General features: G+C 42.9%; 1 protein-coding gene and 1 pseudogene across 2 annotated transcripts in view; both read right to left on the bottom strand.

The window, feature by feature from the left end:
* Positions 1-21,256, bottom strand: part of KCNH8 (potassium voltage-gated channel subfamily H member 8) — a 492,644-nt gene that overhangs the window by 401,530 nt on the left and 69,858 nt on the right. The window lies entirely within an intron of this gene.
* On the bottom strand, positions 152-19,727 carry LOC109563522 (heterogeneous nuclear ribonucleoprotein C pseudogene; annotated as a pseudogene).

The following is a 21,256-nucleotide window of genomic DNA, read 5'->3' as shown; positions in this document are numbered from 1 at the left end:
GAAATTTCAATGTGCAAGTTAATGGTTTGGGAAAGTAGCTTTTCAGAGTTGTTTGTTTATTGTTTTTAACTTATAGGGCAAACTACTGTTTGTTTTTTGTTTTGTTTTCTCCCAATTAAGGACTCATGTATTTTGACGGGAAAAAAAAAAAAAAAAACACACATCCCAAACATGAGTCTGTTCCCAAAAATAACGCACAGTATCAACTTTAGAAAACAAATCTTCAGTCTGTTACACTGCTTAGTTTTCTAGAGGATGCATCTGAAAAAACACATTGTTCCATCTGTGCTGAGCAAGCCCACACAGCTCTGTTAGGTGGGGTTGACACACACACCTCTAACTCAAAGCCAGTCTGAGGTGCTAATCAACTAAGAAGATCATCTTTGTAGTCAGGGAAGCAACTAAGGAACTACTGTATGAATGGGAAGAACTGCACTCCCTGCATAACAGGAGATTATTTTGGAGATGGTTGATAGAAACCATATTATCCTCTTTACTGTTATGTCTTAAAGAGGTATCAAAATTCAAAGCAAAAATCACCGGTTAAGACTTAATGTAACTACTAGGAGCATGGAAGGAAATGGAAATGGGACCGAGCGCAGGGCAGGATGCACTGATGGTCACGGAAGGAAGGAAATGGAAATGGGACCGGGCGCAGGGCAGGATGCACTGATGGTCACGGAAGGAAGGAAATGGAAATGGGACCGGGCGCAGGGCAGGATGCACTGATGGTCATGGAAGGACTAGGATGGGGAGAACAGTGAGTGTGTTCTGAAAGTGCCCGGGGAGAGGATCTGGTGAAAATGTTGGTCCTAGACAAGCGCCTAGTAAAGAAAAATGGGACAAGGTTTCCAAACCCCACCATGTACGCAAGAGTCACTCTCGCTGCTAACACTCTCTCCGTGGTCATTCTCCACTTTCCAGCCTCTTCCCCATCATCTGTGGTCACTTCCAGTGGTCGCCGCTCTGTCGTCATCACCATCATCGCCCAGTGGTACCCCCTCTCTGCAGAGTCATCTTCAGACTCCATCTTCACACGAGTCTCATCTCTCTTCTGCTGCTCTGCTCCCCTTCTGACGCTTCATCCTTCATCTCTGCTCCTTGCTTGCTCTGTTCCTTTTCAGTGTTTTCTAGGCTTTCCAGCAGAGAATCCACTTTTTGTTTCATCTGGGTCAACTCCAACTTAAGGGTCTGATGGTCATCTCCTTTCTACTTTCCAGACTTAGGAGAAGATCCCCACCAAATGCTCTTAGAATCAAAGCAGCTGTTGCCCCTTTGTGAGGCGATTCTTGATGCACACTGGCGTTCTGAGGGCACTACAGCGAGAAGAATAGGAAGAGAAGAAACTGCGCCTCCTGTCACTGTAAGGCCCATGAAAGTCACAGTCCAAGTAAAAGAGGAGCTGCGTCTCCACTGCATGTTACTTCACACCGGCTTTTCCTGGGTTTGCTTCTGGCTCTGTGGGCAGATTAGAATCTAAAACCAGCCGTCATCCTACCATCCCCTCCTGCCAGAGCAGTGCGGGCACTTCTCTCATTAACACAGTGAACGAAGGCAAGGCCCTTACGAACAGAGAAGCCCACAGTTTGCCATATTTTGAGAAGACTGTCTCCACATCAGATTTCTTGACCACAGAGTGCTGAGAATCCCAGTGAATTCACGAGAGCTCATGGAACAGGGTCCACTGTCTCGTGGGTCACACTGCTGGCCGTTGTCTTTGATGACAAGGTGCCTCACAAAGCTGAAAAATGTAGCTGAAGGTCAAAACAAAACTCACTGTAAAGTTGCCATGGTGCCCACCAAGTTGCATCATTATGTTAAAAATGTCTTTAAAATCAGTTTTGGAATGGGAACGTGAGGATTCTGGAAGGGTGGGGAAGGGAGCTTAAATATCAAAGCTGAGTTCCAGTGAGTAGGGATGGGACTTGACTTGCTGCCCTCAAGCAAGTTCTACTAACTTACATATTTCAAGCGACTTGTAACCAGGAGTGGGGAAGGAGAAGAGATTCGACTCTGAATCTCCTGCTCCCGGGTTCTACATGGAAAAGTCGACTGCTGCTCGAGATCTACAACACAGGCGAAACTGCTCAGTCTTTGCCTCTTCACAAAACGCCAAACTACTGTTTCCACAGAGTAACATCACATACATGCTGTGCTGTGCTTAGTCGCTCAGTCGTGTCCAACTCTGCAACCCCATGAACCGTAGCCCACCAGGCTCCTCTGTCCATGGGATTCTCCAGGCAAGAACACTGGAGTAGCTTGCCATGCCCTCCTCCAGGGGATCTTTCCAACGCAGGGATCAAACCCACGTCTCCAGTATTGCAGGTAGATTTACCATCTGAGCCACCAGGGAAGCCCCAAAATACTGGAGTGGGTAGCCTATCCCTTCTCCAGGGGATTTTCCTAACCCATGAATTGAACCCAGGTCTCCTGCATTGCAGGCCGATTCTTTATCAGCTGAAGCACAAGGGAAGCCCCACATTAGTACATACTGCAGGGTTAAATCAAACCTACAAAAACAACTAGTTGATAAAGATGAAGCTGAAGTGACATTACTTTAAAAGCCTAAAAACCGTAAGTAAAACTGAAAAGGATCACAAGCTAAGTATAACACGGATCATACCTCGCCATTTACTCATTCTTCCAGAGAGGAAACGAAGTGGGAAACTCAACTGTCTGTGTGATAAAAATGTGCAGCTTTCCTGGGTGCCAGATTGTTTACGTTTTCAGTGAATTTTAAGACAGACACAATTTTTTTCAGAATATAAGATTTTAGTAAAGTTTATTCATTAAATAGGTCATTATTAATTATTCCCAAGTCATCTTTAGAAATAAATATCTAAAAAAAATAAAAGCCTAAAAGTTATTTGTGCCTAATATATGATCTGGATATAATTTTGAACCACATTTATCGAATTCTCAAGATGGTCTTTTCTGTCAGGCTGATCCTTGGGGCTTAATCTTATTTTCTACTTTTATTTATTTCACTCATCTTTTTGTTTAGTTTTTATTTTAATATGAAAACTGATTTCATATTATTTTATTGAAGTATAATTGATTTATAATGTTGTGCTAATTTCTGCTGAAGAGCAAAGTGACTCAGTTTTATATATATATATATATACTTTTTTAATAGATATTCTTTTTTATTATCATTTATCACAGGAGATTAGATAGTTCCCTGTGCTATGCTATGACTCTGTTGCTTATCCATTCTATAGGTAATAGTCTGTATCTAGTAACCCCAAATTCCGAGTCCATCCCTCCCCTCCTATCCCCCTAGGCAACCACGAATGAGTCTGGGGAACTGATTTTATTTTTAATCAGTTACTTGTATCTTTGAAAGAGGTTTCAAATTAGTTTCTGGAAAAATGTAAGGAATAATTTGATTAACTAGCTGTTAAAAAAATAAGAAGCCTTAGTAATGCATTGAACAAGATATTATATTCCTCAGTTCCACAATAAGAATATATACTAAAGTATTCATGTGAGAGTTTATAGTAAAATAGTTTTTTAAGAGATCCTACTCTGAACACCTTCATTGTTAATTGCCGCTCTAGATCATGAAATCAGCCCTGAATGTTCACTGGAGGGACTGATGCTGAAGCTGAGGCTCCAATACTTTGGCCACCTGATGCAAACAGCCAATTCATTGGAAAAAACCTTGATGCTGAGAAAGAGTGAAGGCAGAAGGAGAAGACAGCGACAGAGGATGAGATGGCTGGATGGCATCACGGATTCAGTGGTCATTAACTTGGGCAGATTCCGGGAGATAGTGAGGGACAGGGAGGCCTGGCGTGCTGCAGTCCACGAGGTCACAAAGAGCTGGACATGACGAGCAAATGAACAACAACACTCATGAAATTAGCTGAATAAAATCAAGTTCATCGGAATAGACAGGTCTACTCATTTTTTAAAAAATTAATTAATATATCGGTTGATTGATTGATTGGTTGATTTTTGGCTGTGCTGGGTCTTTGTTGCTGCATGGGCTTTCCTCCAGCTGCCGTGAGCAGCGGCTTCTCTCTAGCCGTGCTCCGGCTTCTCACGGCAGTGACTCCTGTCACTGTGAAGTGTGGCTGGCGGGCCCCCAGTTGTGGCCATGGACTCAGCAGCAGTGGTCCCTGGGCGCTAGAGCACAGGCCTGATACTTGCGGGGCGCGGGCTCAGCTGCTCTGCAGCATGTGGGATCCTCCCAGATCAGGGCTTGAACTGATGTATCCTGCATCGGCAGCCACCAGGGAAGCCTGACTACTCACTCTTTAAATAGAAACAGTATTATTACATCACACAGTACTTTGCCTTATCACCACATCTGCTGTTTGTCAATAAGACTCTCACTGACTTGCATATTTTACTGAATACAGCCTTTCTTATGAGGATAAGAGACAGTTCCTGATAGTTAGAAACTTTCAGCATTCACTATTGAGAGTTTCAAATACATATATATATGTATATTTATGAACATAATTTTTAAATTTTATGTATGTTTATAAATACATAATATATACGTGAACTGTTTCCAGAAACTAATGACTTTAGGCACACTTCTGCATGAATCGTATGAATAACAATTTTCATCCAGCAGCTACTTTTAACATTGCAAGCTGAGAATACATATTTACAAATTTGAGGGAGTATTCTTTTGTTAGATGATTGAAAAGTTTGCCTCTTAGGATGCAGTATCCTTTGTTTCTTATCATGATTTATGCAATATTAGTGAATTGCTTCTGTAATGAAGGTTTGTTTGTGCACTGACATTTGTAGAACTTACTGTTCTAAAACCACCCTGTCAGATGAATAAAGAGAGGGTAGAATTTAGCTCAGTTCAACACATAACATGATTTATTTCACCCTGATTAGCGATGAACAACTATCAGACTTAATACATTAGCAGGATGATGCAAGACAACACATGCAGGCACACGCAGCATGAAGTTAAACATTTGAGAGAGGAGTGAAGACAGCTTTCAAAATGTCAAGCTTTCCCTTCCCACAGCATTTCCTATTTTATGACTTTCTGCCATAAACATGAGGCCAATAATAGGAATATCAGTAGCAGGAATAGGAAATCAATAATAGGCAAATGTTGATCAGCCAGCGAGTCTTCATTACGTGATTACGTGATCATCTGCCACCAGTGACTGCTCTGAGGTCCTGGTGACTCTGCAATAGGGAAGAACAAGTCTGATTCCATATTGGATCTATTTATTTTACTTTAACCTCTGTATTCTATTGCATTTGCTACAAGTTAAGAATTTTGCCTATAGCCTGAAATACACAGAATAGTCCATTATCAAGGGCTATTTTCAAAGATATGAATAGCACATTTCCATTCATATAGAGATAAAAAGTTGTGTAACAGAAAATAACCATTGTCTTGTTGGAGTTTTATAGTAATATCATGAACAGACCTACGTGGACACCTGTAAGAACTTCTGTTTGCAACAACTCCTGCCCTTTGAGTATAAAGGAAGCCTAAATTCTAACTCAGGCAAGATGGTCCTTCAGGATGCTACATTCTTGGTCTGCTGGCTTTCCAAATACAGTCACTGTTCCTTGCCCCAACACATCCCTCGGTTCACTGGCCTGCCGTGGGGCGAGCAGTTACGGGCTTGGTAACAACTTAGGGCTCTTCCAAGTAGTGGCCTTGCTGGGGGCCCCTCTCATCCTATCTCTCTCCCTTCTATATTTTCTGAAACATGCCTCATTTCTGCAGACCCCTCGTTCTTAATGATTCAGCTAATTTATCTTGAAAACTACTTGGGATTCTACATACTTCTTGGGACTCTACATTCTAAGAGCTACCCTAAAACACAAACGTGGTGTATTTCCCTGTTAGGAACACAATGCAAACACCATTGGAGAGTGGGGATTAGCACCAGTTGTTCTTTCTGTTCGGGATACTGTGTTGAGGGGTCACACTGTGCTCATACAGTGCTTCTTTACTTCTGTAATAGTAAAATTAAGCATAATTTAGAATCACAATAGTTTATAAATCTTCTTGATCATTTATTATAGAGATTCAGATCTCCACACATTCTCTATTGGCCATAGGAAAAGGTCTAAGCTATTTTTATGGCAATAGTGAGTGAGTAATGTCACTCAGTTGTGTCCGACTCTACGGCCCCAAGGACCATGGCCCACCAGGCTCCTCCATCCATGGAATTTTCCAGGCAAGAGTACTGGAGTGGGTTGCCATTTTCTTCTCCAGGGGATCTCCCCGACCCAGGGCAATGGAGCCCTATTACTTCTCCAGCTTTATTTGTGCCATAGTCAAGACTTATCTTCTTGCAGTTCCGTAGGCCACCATGTTGGTCTGGCCTCTACAGATTTGCCTACTTGCTAGAACACTCGCACACCTTTACCTTCCAAGGCCTTCTATTTATGGTTGACTCAAGAATCACCTCCTTGAGGAAACCAATTCTGTCCCTGCCTTTGCTTCCCACTGTCTCCTGTGCTTACACATACCCTGCTGAGATGGGCTGGGGCCTTTGCTGCAGCGCTTGCATGTGGATGAACATTTCCCAGAGCAACAGAATACAAACAAACTGTAAGGGACTAAAAATAACTGTGTACATGTGCAGCTGAGACACATTATGGACAAGATACAAAAAGACTGAAAAAGCTCAATCGACACTTCATGATTTTCAGGAAGTGCAGGAGCAAAAGCAAGGTGTTGGGAATAAAAGCAGAGTCCTGTGCCTGCCTCCTGCACTCAGCACCACCTAAGGGGTGGGCAGATCACCTGAGTCCCCCAGCCCAACCCCTGGACACACCCCTATGCTCATCCCTTGTAAGGGACTAGCTTGCCTCCCCCTCAGGAAGCAAGAAAGGGAACCTTTACGGCAGAAAGGGCCCCAATAAAGCCTTGCCTGAATTTCTCGTCTGGCCTCTTACAACATTCTGATGATTCAGTTCAGTTCAGTTGCTCAGTCGTGTCTGACTCTTTGCGACCCCATGAATCGCAGCACACCAGGCCTCCCTGTCCATCACCAATTCCCGAAGTTCACTCAGACTCACATCCATCGAGTCAGTGATGCCATCCAGCCATCTCATCCTCTGTCGTCCCCTTCTCCTCCTGCCCCCAATCCCTCCCAAGTTCACTCAGACTCACATCCATCGAGTCAGTGATGCCATCCCGCCATCTCATCCTCTGTCGTCCCCTTCTCCTCCTGCCCCCAATCCCTCCCACCATCAGTCTTTTCCAATGAGTCAACTCTTCCCATGAGGTGGCCAAAGTACTGGAGTTTCAGCTTTCGCATCATTCCTTCCAAAGAACTCCCAGGGCTGATCTCCTTCAGAATGGACTGGTTGGATCTCCTTGTAGTCCAAGGGACTCTCAAGAGTCTTCTCCAACACCGCAGTTCAAAAGCATCAATTCTTCGGCACTCAGCTTTCTTCACAGTCCAACTCTCACATCCATACATGACCACTGGAAAACCCATAGCCTTGACTAGAAGGACCTTTGTTGGCAAAGTAATGTCTCTGCTTTTGAATATGCTATCTAGGTTGGTCATAACTTTCCTTCCAAGGAGTAAGCGTCTTTTAATTTCATGGCTGCAGTCACCATCTGCAGTGATTTTGGAGCCCCCAAAAATAAAGTCTGACACTGTTGCCATGAAGTGACGGGACCAGATGCCATGATCTTCGTTTTCTGAATGTTGAGCTTTAAGCCAACTTTTTCACTCTCCTCTTCCACTGAACGGGAAAGGCCAAGAACCCTGGTCAGTAACACTTTATACAGTGTGGAAATAAGACTTCATGTTCATGTACTTACTAATTTTCCTATATGGGATGCTAAGTGCCTTAAAGACTGGAAGGGTTACTTGTTCGCTCTGAATCTCTATGATTGATCTCTATGTCTGGCACATGGTGAATACTGAAAAAACCATTTATTAATTAGAAATGAATAAAAAGCTATCGCCTGTTTGTAATTACTGAATTAACCGCTGATTCAATACCTTGCTGCACGGTGTCTAAATGCTGCTTTTGACGTATAAAAGCCTATTCAAAAACCTTTGACAGTTTCCCCTATACCAAATTTCAAATATACCAAGCATCAAATTTGTGACAAGCACTATAAAAAAATTTCTGAAAAACATTTTTTTCTCAAATAATTTTAAATTCCACCCAGAAAATAGGTCAAGAATGAGTAAAGCAGTAATAATGTCAATAATAATCTTAAGGTTTTATACAACACTTATTTTGGACCCAAAGTATTCATATAAGCACTCAGCATGTACTAGCACAGGTAATCATCACAATAATCTAATTAGGACATCTCATTACCCTCTTAGAAGTGAAGAAACCAAACTGCTGGGAAGTTATATGGCTTTCCTAAGGTTGCAGAAGGAGGAAGCGGCAGAGCTGAAATGTGGAGTCAGGCAGCCTCACTCTAAAGCCTATATTCTTACCTACTGCCCCATATTGCCTCTAAAATCATGATTCATAAATGCCCGCATGCCCCTAAACAATCGTAAGACTGACTGTCAAATGGCTGGACAGACACATGCTCTTAATACAACTTTAGAGGACAGGACAATGACTCCATGACAGACAGACGCAGGAAAACTTCACTGGACAAGTGAACTTTGACTGGAAGTGACTTTTTAGGATTTACTGGATTTCGGGGAAGGTCTCACAACAGAGGAGACAAAGATGAGTAAATACGAGGCATGCTGCCTGTAAGATAACGTTGGAGGATACGTGGGCGAGATGACGCTGTTAGTCGCTAAGTTGTGTCTGCCTCTGCAACCCCGTGGATGGCAGCGCGGCCAGGCCCCGCTGTCCTTCACTGTCTCCCAGAGCTTGCTGAAATTCAAGTCCACTGAGGCGCTGATACTGTCTAACCATCTCGTCATCCTCCGTGGTCCCCTTCTCCTTTTGCTTTCAGTGTTTTCCATTATCAGGGTTTTTTTTTTTTTTTTTTTTTTCCAATGGGTCAGTTCTTAGAATGGGGAGGATTAAATTCCAAAGTCTATAGCTCAAAATATTCTAACTGACCCTAGAAGCTATTGAGAGAAATGGCCAAAGAGAAAGGAATAAAGCAGCATTTCAGAATAGTAATGATCAGCAGTTTGTAAAGCAAAATAAAGGACAAAGACACTGGAAGGAGGAAGCTCATGAAAACACTAAATTTACAGGGGCAGAAGTGATAAGATGCTTGTTTTACTTCTCCCTTCTTTCTTGTAAAAAGATTGTTGAATTTGAAGTTGGAAAATCTGGTCTTAAATTTTACCCCTGCCACTCATTAGCACTAGGGGCCAAAAGTGTAATATTTCCTAGTTCATAAACTGAGATTGTTAAAGGATCACTATTTTACAAGATAAAATCTGTCATGCAAATTTACAGTATGCAGGTGTCCAAGACAATATTTAATTTATTAATTGATGAGACAGATGCTAAAACTAGCTCAAAGAACCACAGACAAAAGCAGCAAAAAATGCTAAAATAAACTTAGAAATAGAATAAAAACCTGGCTTCTTCAACAGTGGGCAAAGAAAGCAAATTTCACCTCACGAGGAAATAATGTATTTGTACATCTGTAGACAAGAATTGTTTGCATTGCTATTAGTGACCCACAGCTTACAGAGTTGCAGATGGCTCAAAGACAGTTAAAGATGGCTCAAAGACAATTATCTGAAAATTATCAGATAACCAGGAGGGATGCATTTCTTAAGTGTTCCTAGTTTTCCACTGAAGAAATTCAGTATTTTTTTTTTTAAATTTCAAAGTCTTCCACTGTGTCCATTTGATGACACTGGTGTGATCATTAACTGAGAATATCAGTGATAACTGGACCAGAACAGGAATCCAAAATTCCTAACACATGGAATTAGGTAGTCCTTTCCCTCTCCTCACGACTCAAATAGTACCTAATCATTTTCTCAATATACATGTGAGCTGGAAAATTCAGGAAAGAAGCAGAGCTTGTATTCATGAGGTTTAGGCATTTGCAAGTACACCATTTCTGCAGGTAGAGGAAGATGACAGCTTAACAAACGGCTGACTGGGGGTCTCCTGGGGAGAATCTGCACAAGAAAAGAAAAGTCAGCATGGCCCAATAAGCCAAATCTGCAACGGTGTCTTTTACTTTGAGTCAGAGTGCATTGATGCAAAAAATAAAAATAAAATAAACTAACTTGAGCTAAATATTTTTTTAAAGCAAATGAACATTCTCTAATTTTCTATCTTTCTAACATTTGCTAGAACAATATCAGGTGTGGCAGAATCTGCAAGAAAGCAAGAGAAAGATGCAAATTGAAAAAAGAGCAGGACTCAGGGAATATGGAAGCTGGAGGACCAAGGAGGCAGTTATAAGATTGGTGCCTCTGCAAAGGAATCACCACTGCTACAAACCGCTGGCGCCAATACTGAACCTTGTTATAGTCATCATGGGCTTCCCTGGTGGCTCAGATGGCAAAGAATCTGCCTGCAGTGCAGGAGACCTGGGTTCGATCCCTGGGTCAGGAAGATCCCCTGTAGAAAGGAAAGGCTGCCCAGTCCAGTATCCTTGCCTGGAGAATTCCATGGACAGAGACACCTAATGGGCTACAGTCCATGGGGTCCCAGAGGGTTGGACACGACTGAGTGACTAACACTTTCACAGTCATCATAGTTCCTAACTCACTCTTCTTTCCTGGATGTCTTGCTCCAAAATCAGGGTCTCAGACTCCAGTATCTGATTGGCTAAGCTTGGGTTACATGCCATGCTCTGGCTCCTGGGGAATTATCAGGCAGATGGAATATCTCTCCCTTTCACTTTTGTAGTGCAAGGTAAAACATTGCATCGTACCCATATGATGAACTGTACTAATACAAAGAGGGTAACAGAGGCTTCACTGTCAAACAACAGAGCAAATGTCTGAAGAGAGGGTCTCTGATGGGGATGGAGAATAGATGAGATATGAGCCCACCTCTCATGCATCTGCTTTGTCAGCTCCAATGTGCCTTGAAGAAGAGCCCTGTGGGAGTCAAGGGGGGAAAAGCCTATACGGCCAGAGCCAAGAAGTTCTGCCATGGGATTCCTTCTGAAAAGGCAGAATATGGTGGGAAAGGCTTCCCTTCACAACCAGATGAGGAGGGAACACACTGAGCCTTGGAACTGCAGGAGGTCAGGCAGCAGCTCGTAAGTGGGTGCCAGGGTAGGTGATGAAAGCAGAGAAAAGGCGTGGGGGTGACTCCAGCTGGCAAGAGAGGATTCAAGTGTTCCTACAGCTGGTGAGGCTCAGGGAAAACATTTGATTATAGAAATGACCGGTATTTTGCCTGAAAACACATCACGTCATTAATTTTACCATCACTTTCAGTTATGATGGCTTTCCTCATAATGCTTTACTACCCTGAAATGGCCTTCTACTCTTTTTTTACCTTTTTTAAGTAGGTGGACAATCCCACCTCTTAACAAAGCATTTCCTGACCTAAACCAACCCATACTGCTTTCTTCCTTATCCAAATTAGTAAAGCTCTTTCCAGGCAATTTAATACTTTAAATCAAACACTGTCTATGACCTTCCCTAACTGTTTCCAACGCATAATGTTGGCCTCTTCAACCAATGCATGGGAGCCCTGTAAAGAGACTGGACTGTCAGATTTTGGAATTCTCTGTGTCTAATAGTTGCTTAACAAACAGGGCTTTAACCTGCAAGATGGGTTGGAATAAACTGGTCTGGGTTAAGTCTGTCACACATTGATTATGAGATAAATATTTTATTCAACTGCCGATCCTTACTCCCTCATTAATAAAAAAAGGGACAAAGATGATGAAGATAAAAATACCACCACCAAGACCTAGCTCAATGTGTTATCATGAACTAATAATAATACAGCAAACTGCTTTCAAACGTTAAACCCTAGCATTATAAAAAGACTACTTTTGAATGTATGCTATTAACTACTATTTCAGCTCAGTTCAGTCGCTCAGTCATGTCCGACTCCTTGCGACCCCATGAATTGCAGCACGCCAGGCCTCCCTGTCCATCACCAACTCTTGGAGTTCACTCAAACTCATGTCCATAGAGTTGGTGATGCCATCCAGTCATCTCATCCTCTGTTGTCCCCTTCTTCTCCTGCCCCCAATCCCTCCGAGCATCAGGGTCTTTTCCAATGAGTCAACTCTTTGCATGAGGTGGCCAAAGTATTGGAGTTTCAGCTTTAGCATCAGTCCTTCCAATGAACACCCAGGACTTACATCCTTTAGGATGGACTGGTTGGATCTCCTTGAAGTCCAAGGGACTCTCAAGAGTCGCTTCTATCACCTACTATTAGCAACAAGCAAAACAATGTCCTTAGCTGAATTTCAAATGCCATAGGAGCTTATAGACAAAAAGATATTTTTGGAAATGGGGTCCATTCTAGTGTGCTTCCAAATATACCATATAGGAAGTCCTAATTTTTCTTAAACTTACTCTACTGTCTTTTCCTGTCCCAGTATGGCCACAGAAACCTTGGTCTGCACCCTCCCTATGCAAATTCCACTCTTGACATTCTCTCCCTTCACAATACCAGCACCTTACATTTATATAGCACTTCACAGGTTTTAAAACACTTTCACACATACTGTCTCATTGGATCTTTGCATACACATAAGCATACACACAAACTACAAGAAAAAGCATGCTAATACTTAATAAATTCCCTGAAATGTTTGCAGCTTTAAAGTTAAACCAAAATTTCATTAGTAAAACAGTTCTTTCTTTGAGGAGACTTCTTTTGCAATAGCAAAATTACCTCTACTTTAATACTCAGTACTGAAGGCAACAATCAGAAAGCTTTTAGAGCTAATTTTAAAACGTTAAATCTGTACCCCAAATTTAAACTGAATCACTTCTGCATCTACCTATACTTCTATGGAGCCTTATATAGCACTTTATAGTTCATAGCACTTTTCACACCTGCAGTCTCACTTAAATTTGCAGACACAAAGGCAAGGCCAAAATCATGGTTTATGCACTCACCTTTGTATCTCTTGGGATACAAAGCACCTGGTCCGATGAGATACTGAATAAATATTTGTTAGATTAAATATGCAGGCAGGGGATAAAGAAAAACAAGGAGGAAAGGAAGAGAATGACATGATTCAAAAGCAAGGAATCCTTCTATTAAAAAAATAAAGATGTCAAAAAAAAAAAAGAAATACAAAATAAACAAAAAACAAGGGAACATTAGTGTCCACGGAAATACAGAAGTTGGGTTCTTATTTTTCTCTGCTGTAGAAACTCCACTAATTTACGTTAATATTAAATTCTCACATGTATACTTTGTGTTGAGTACTAAATTACAGGTTTGGTAAGGAAGGACTTATGAAATATTGGAATTAGGAGGTGTTTTCTTTACTACTTTTAAAAATGGCATATGTTTGAGAATCTAATCTTTCAGTCAATAGGGTATGAAAATCATCCTTGCAGGGGATCAGCCTCAGCTTTTAAATTAAAACTCCTTTTCTCATTTGTTTTTGTTCAGTCACTCAGTTGTGTCCCCCTCTTTGTGACCCATGGACTGCAGCACACCAGGCTTCCCTGTCCTTCCCTGTCCTTCACCATCTCCCGGATCTTGCTCAAACTCATGTCCATCGAGTTGGTTATTCATGCTTTAAAATAACAGAGTTTGAGTGCCTCTATAAATGAATCTTTCTAAAACGTGACATGGAAATCTTAAATCTTTTATGACAACTGGTTGCAATTCTGTATTTAAAACAGTAAAAAAAAAAAAAAAAAAAAAAGGCAAGGAATAAGGCTTTTGTAATAATATTTGACTGGATGAAAATGCCAGCAAGTTTGAAGACCATTTCTAAATATGCCTCAGTTGAGTTCAGTCGCTCAGTCATGTCCAACTGCTTGCAAACCCATGAACTGCAACATGCCAGGTCTCCCTGTCCATCACCAACTCCCGGAGTTCACTCAACTCACGTCCATCCAGTCGGTGATGCCATCCAACCATCTCATCCTCTGTCGTCCCTTTCTCCTCCTGCCCCCAATCCCTCCCAGCATCAGAGTGTTTTCCAATTAGTCAACTCTGCATGAGGTGGCCAAAGTACTGGAGTTTCAGCCTTAGCATCATTCCTTCCAAAGAACACCCAGCACTGATCTCCCTTAGAAAGGACTGGTTGGATCTTCTTGCAGTCCAAGGGACTCTCAAGAGTCTTCTCCAACACCACAGTTCAAAAGCATCAATTCTTCGGTGTTCAGCTTCCTTCACAGTCCAACTCTCACATCCATACACGACTACTGGAAAAACCATAGCCTTGACTAGACAGACCTTTGCTGGCAAAGTAATGTCTCTGCTTTTGAACATGCTATCTAGGTTGGTCATAACTTTCCTTCCAAGGAGTAAGTATCTTTTAATTTCATGGCTGCAGTCACCATCTGCAGTGATTTTGGAGCCCCAAAAAATAAAGTCTTACACTGTTTCCCCATCTATTTCCCATGAAGTGATGGGACCAGATGCCATGATCTTCACTTTCTGAATGTTGAGCTTTAAGCCAACTTTTTCAATCTCCTCTTTCACTTTCATCAAGAGGCTTTTTAGTACCTCTTCACTTTCTGCCATAAGGGTGGTGTCATCTGCATATCTGAGGCTATTGATATTTCCCCCAGCAATCTTGATTCCAGTTCGTGCTTCTTCCAGCCCAGCGTTTCTTATGATGTACTCCGCATAGAAGTTAAATAAGCAGGGTGACAATATACAGCATCGACGTACTCCTTTTCCTATTTGGAACCAGTCTGTTGTTCCATGTCCAGTTCTAACTGTTGCTTCCTGACCTGCATACGGATTTCTCAAGAGGCAGGTCAAGTGGTCTGGTATTCCCATCTCTTTCAGAATTTTCCACAGTTTGCTGTGATCCACACAGTCAAAGGCTTTGGCATAGTCAATAAAGCAGAAATAGATGTTTTTCTGGAACTCTCTTGCTTTTTCCATGATTCAGTGGATATTGGCAATTTGATCTCTGGTTCCTCTGCCTTTTCTAAAACCAGCTTGAACATCAGGAAGTTCACGGTTCACATATTGCTGAAGCCTGGCTTGGAGAAATTTGAGCATTACTTTACTAACATGTGAGATGAGTGCAATTGTGTGGTAGTTTGAGCATTCTTTGGCATTGCCTTTCTTTGGGATTGGAATGAAAACTGACCTTTTCCAGTCCTGTGGCCACTGCTGAGTTTTCCAAATTCGCTGACATATTGAGTGCAGCACTTTCACAGCATCATCTTCCAGGATTTGAAATAGCTCAACTGGAATTCCATCACGTCCACTAGCTTTGTTCGTAGTGATGCTTTCTAAGGCCCACCTGACTTCACATTCCAGAATGTCTGGCTCTAGGTGAGTGATCACACCATCATGATTATCTTGGTCATGAAGATCTTTTTTGTACAGTTCTTCTGTGTATTCTTGTCAGCTCTTCTTAATATCTTCTGCTTCTGTTAGGTCCATACCATTTCTGTCCTTTATTGAGCCCATCTTTGCATGAAATATTCCCTTGGTATCTCTAATTTTCTTAAAGAGACCTCTAGTCTTTTCCATTCTGTTGTTTTCCTCTATTTCTTTGCACTGAAATAACTCCAGAAAGAATGAAGGGATGGAGTCAAAGCAAAAATAATCTAAATATGCCTACTATAAGTATTTTGAACTGAAAATAAGATAAGAAGTTATCTCTTTTATGGGAATCAGGCTGAGTGAAAATAAATATAATGGTAACAAATCAACCCCAAACCCAAGTCAACTTCATAGAAAGATGAAAAATAGTAACTTGGAAAAAGATAATCAGTTACTCAAAATGAATGCATCATGTGATTACAGGATGCTTTTCGACCTGTGGTGTTAGCAAGGACTCTTGAGAGTCCCTTGGACTGCAAGAAGATCCAACCAGTCCATTCTGAAGGAGATCAGTCCCAGGTATTCATTGGAAGGACGGATGTTGAAGCTGAAACTCCAACGCTTTTGGCCACCTTATGTGAAGAGCTGACTCATTTGAAAAGACCCTGATGCTGGGAAAGATTGAAGGCAGGAGGAGAAAGGGCCGACAGAGGATGAGATGGTTGGTTGGCATCACCGACTCAATGGACATGGGTTTGGGTAAACTACGGGAGTTGGTAACGGACAGGGAAGCCTGGCATGCTGCGGTTCATGGGGTTGCAAAGACTTGGACACGACTGAGCAACTGAACTGAACTGAATGTCAATAATAAAGGAAATGTGGCTGCCACAAATCAAGATGGAAGAGAGCGGAATAAACACATCTCCTCAAACTCCTTTGAAAAGGACAAATGAAAAAATAAAAGTAAAAGAGCACCTGAAATCTGGGACAACTATGGACTTCCTGGAAGAAATAAAGCAGATGGAAATATACTAATGTCAAAATCCAGCCTGATTATGATTATCTTAACCAGAAAAGACCTTTAAAAATCCTGGGATAGTCGTGTTCTTTGGAGAATTGGATCACAGGAAGTTAACAGAAAAATTATAGTGTGTTGTAAGACCAATGAGAGTAGTGGACTATTTAGGTGAATAACTTTTTTTTTGGCCTGGTTGAAACTAAAATCGAACACGAGCACATTCTATCACAGGAGGAACTCTGACATGGGCAACTCCAACAGTGGGCACATGTACTGGAAATAGGAGACAAAATCCTAAGTAAAGCATATCATGAGACATTCAGGAAAGCACAAGCTGGCTGAAGGTCAATATTCTACCCATATTCTCCTCTGAACAATAACTAGAGGAAAACTCTCATCTCTAAGGTGTGTATTTACTGATAAACAAACAAATAAAACTCGTCTAGTCTGTGAAAATACACTGAAGCTACTTAGACTGTACAATCTGAGATGTGTAGAGGAAATCCAGTACCTTGAAAAAGAGGCAATAACCTACTCTCCCAAAGAAGAAAAAATTTGCTGAAAAAAATTGAAAATGTTTTTGAATTTTCTGAAAAAAAATTCTGAAAAAAATCGAAAAAAATTTTCAAATTGAAAAAATTTTTACATTTTCAAACTTTTTACAAATCTGAAAAAGCTGCTCAGGCACAAGACATGAGAAAGATGAAAAATATGTAGAGCTAATGTTCTCAGAATTAAATACTATCCAAGAGGATAGTGAGAACAAAATATTCAAATTATAAAACATACATAAATAACTTGTTATAAAAAACGGTAAATACTAAGATGAAATTAAAAAAAAGAAACAGAAGTCTAAATAGCAGAGTAGACCCTGACAAAAATTGGAAACCCTTAAGAGTAAGAGAATGCTCAATCTACTGCACAATTGCACTCAACTACAAGCTAGTAAAGTAATGTTCAAAATTCTCCAAGCCAGGCTTCAACAGTACGTGAACTGTGAACTTCCAGATGTTCAAGCTGCATTTAGAAAAGGCAGGGGAACCAGAGATCAAATTGCCAGCACCCACTGGATCATTGATAAAGCAAGAGAGTTCCAGAAAAACATCTACTTCTGCTTTATTGACTATGCCAAAGCCTTTCACTGTTTGGATCACAGCAAACTGTGGAAAATTCTTAAAGAGATGGAATACCAGACCACCTGACCTGCCTCCTGAGAAATCTGTATGCAGGTCAGGAAGCAACAGTTAGAACTGGACATGGAACAACAGACTGGTTCCAAATAGGGAAAGGAGTACGTCGATGCTGTATATTGTCACCCTGCTTATTTAACTTCTATGCAGAGTACATCATGAGAAACGCTGGACTGGAAGAAACACCAGCTGGAATCAAGATTGTCAGAAATATCAATAACCTCAGATATGCAGATGACACCAGCCTTAAGGCAGAAATTGAAGAAGAAGTAAAGAGCCTCTTGATGAGGGTGAAAGAGAAGAATGAAAAAGCTGGCTTAAAACTTGGCATTCAAAAAACTAAGATCATGGCATCTGGTGCTATCACTTCCTGGCAAATAGATGGGGAAAAAGCAGAAACAGTGACAGATCTTATTCTGGGGGGGCTCCAAAATCACTGCATATGGTGACTGCAGCCATGAGATTCAAAGACGCTTGCTCCTTGGAAGAAAAGTTATGACCAACCTAGACAGCATATTAAAAAGCAGGGATATTACTCTCCCAACAAAGGTCTAGTCAAGGCTATGGTTTTTCCAGTAGTCATGTATGGATGTGAGAGCTGGACTAAAAAGAAAGCTGACAGCTGAAGATCCTTTTGAACTGTAGTATTGGAAAAGGCTCTTGAGAGTCTTTGGACTGCAAGGAGATCCAACTAGTCCAAGCCTAAAGGAAATCACTTATGAATATTCATTGGATGGACAATGCTGACGCTGAAACTCTAATACTTTGGCCACCTGATGCGAAGAACTGAATCACTGGAAATAACCAAGATGTTGGGAAAGATTGAAGATGGGAGGAGAAGGGGATGACAGAGGATGAGATGGTTGGATGGCATCATCGACTCAGTGGACATGAGTTTGAGTAAACTCCAGGAGTTGGTGATGGACACAGAGGCCTGGTGTACTGCAGTCCATGGGGTCACAAAGAGCTGGACGTGACTGAGCAACTGAACTGAACTGAACTGAAGAGTAAGCCTGGGGGCCCTTTTGCTGAATGCAGTGGACAAGAGTTGGATAGTATGAGAAAAAAGTTATAAGACGTAATGCTGCTGCTGCTGCTGCTGCTGCTAAGTCACTTCAGTCGTGTCTGACTCTGTGCGACCCCATAGACGGCAGCCCACCAGGCTCCACTGTCCCTGGGATTCTCCAGGCAAGAATACTGGAGTGGGCTGCCATTTCCTTCTCCAATGCATGAAAGTGAAAAGTGAAAGTGAAGTCGCTCAGTTGTGTCTGATTCCTAGCGTCGCAATGGACTGCAGCTGACCAGGCTCCATCGTCCGTGGGATTTTCCAGGGAAGAGTACTGGAGTGGGTTGCCATTGCCTTCTCCATAAGACATAATGATTGGCTATAAATAGTCTTTTAACATTAAACCAACAGAATTCAGAGAGGTGTAACAGAGAAGAAGAAATAACCAAAGAAAAAACAATTTACCTATGTCAACTCCATAAAATAAAATTGACATACAGAAGTTCAGAGACAGGGGGACTTTCATCATGGCGGAGGAGCCTTTCTTCTCACAAATACATCAAAAACACAGCATCTGCACGCGGAACGACTGTTAGGGAACACCTTCTGAAGGCTGGCAGAAGACCCCAGACTTCCCCAAAGGCAAGCCACTCTCTTCAGCATGAGGCAGGTTAAAAGATAAAAACTAAAAAAGAGACAAATGATTTTAGGATGGGGACTTGCCCTTGAGGAGGGAGTCATGAGGGAGGAGAAGTCCCCACACACTTGCAAAGCCCCTCACAGCGGGGGGACCAGGGGGCCGGGGGGTGGGAAGGGTCGCGAACCTCAGTGGGGAATGAGCGACAGGATCTCAGGGAGCGAAACCAAGGGAAGTCACCACAGAGACGCTGCTGAACAGCGCCTCCCAGTGGAGAGGAGGCTGGTGCACCCGCGCGGTGAGGGCCCTCGTGTGGAGGCTCAGGCTTCCGGGGTCGGGTCCCAGGGAGAGACCCGGGTTGGCCGTAGTGAGGACACTCCGAGGGGCGTTCACACGAAGACTGAAGGAGCCCCGAAAAACCCCGGCCGGCCAGAGGAGCGCTGTCACTGTGCCGAAGAAAGCAGGGCCCCGCCTTCGCGAGGGTCCCTGCGGCGCTCTGTCCCTCCAGCGGTGGATGAGCCAAGCCAACGCAAGTGACAGAGGCCGATACAACCCAACCGCCATGCGCCATGCCAGAGCGGGGAACGCGGGCCGCTTGACCACCATCAGGGCAGGGCCGGTGCTGGCCGGAGTCAGAGGACGGGGGCCACTGAGGTCCCGACGGTGGCTGCCCCCCAACTCTGAGTGGGCACAGGTGGCTGCCCGCCCCTTCCTGGGAACCTGGCTCTGCCTAGAGACCCACGACCCGAGGCCAACACCCTCGGGGACACGCCCGACGCACCTCAGACTGAGCGACTTCCCACAGGTCTCTGCCGCGGCGGGCCCTCTCCACACGCTGCCAGCACTGTCTGCTGTGCTCACACAGCACCGGGAGCTGTGTGAGCAAAAGAGGGGAAGGGACTTCACACCTACAGCCACAGGCGCAGTGGATCAAATTAAACCCTCACAGTCAGCCCGAGGCTGTGGACTCTGGGGCAAGTACACAAGCTGGAGGAAGGCCGGATCTGACTCTGAGCTGCCCCCACACTGACCACAGCAGGTCTAAGTTCAGTCCAGTCACTCAGTCGTGTCTGACGGTCTGCAATCCCATGGACTGCAGCGCTCCAGGCTTCCTGTCCATCACCAACTCCCTGGTTTACTCAAACTCATGTCCATTGAGTCGGTGATGCCATCCAACCATCTCATCCTCTGTCCTCCCCTTCTCCTCCTCCTGCCCCCAATCCCTCCCAGCATCAGGGTCTTTCCCAATGAGTCAGTTCTTCACAAAGAATTGGAGTTTCAGCTTCAACATCAGTCCTTTCAAGACTGATTTCCTTTGTTGAAGTGAAGTGAAGTCGCTCAGTCGTGTCTGACTCTTTGCGGCCCCATGGACTATAGCCTACCAGGCTCCTCTGTCCATGGGATTTTCCAGGCAAGAATACTGGAGTGGGTTGCCATTTCCTTCTCCAGGGGATCTTCCCGACCCAGGGATCAAACCCGGGTCTCCTGCATTGCAGGCAGATGCTTTACCCTCTAAGCCACCAGGGATTTCCTTTGTTGGACTGTGATTCAAGTCTCCTTTGTGTAGGCTAGAAAGTCATAGTTCCAATTAATTGTGGAGTCTATCCCCAGTGCATGGGATTGGACCAGTGCCTTGTGAAGGTTTCCTGGTTTCCAGGTACAGAACCAGTGCCTATGTTCTGTTGGATGGATCTGGGTCTTGTCTCTCTGAAGGGCAGTGTCAGAGATTGATTGGTTGGATCTCCTTGCAGTCCAAGAGATTCTCAAGAGTCTTCTCCAACACCATGGTTCAAAAGCATCAATTCTTCGGCACTTAGCCATCTTTATGGTCCAACTCTCACATCCATACAAGACTACTGGAAAAACCATAGCTTTGACTATATGGACCTTTGTCAGCAAAGTAATGTCTGCTTTTTAATATGCTGTCTAGGTTTGTCACAGTTTTTTTCTTTTTCCTTTTCATATTATTCTTATGTTCTTCCTTTATTATTCCTTTAATTTTTATAACATACTTTTTCCCATTTAAAAACATCTGATTTTTAAACAAATTCATTTTATTTTTCTTATTTTTACTGTACTTTTTAGTTATAACG

This window comes from Bos indicus, chromosome 1 (assembly GCF_029378745.1).
Source record: "Bos indicus isolate NIAB-ARS_2022 breed Sahiwal x Tharparkar chromosome 1, NIAB-ARS_B.indTharparkar_mat_pri_1.0, whole genome shotgun sequence".
NCBI lineage: Eukaryota > Metazoa > Chordata > Mammalia > Artiodactyla > Bovidae > Bos > Bos indicus.
The sequence above is the reverse complement of the archived record's forward strand: the minus strand, read 5'-3'. Positions and strand labels throughout refer to the sequence as shown.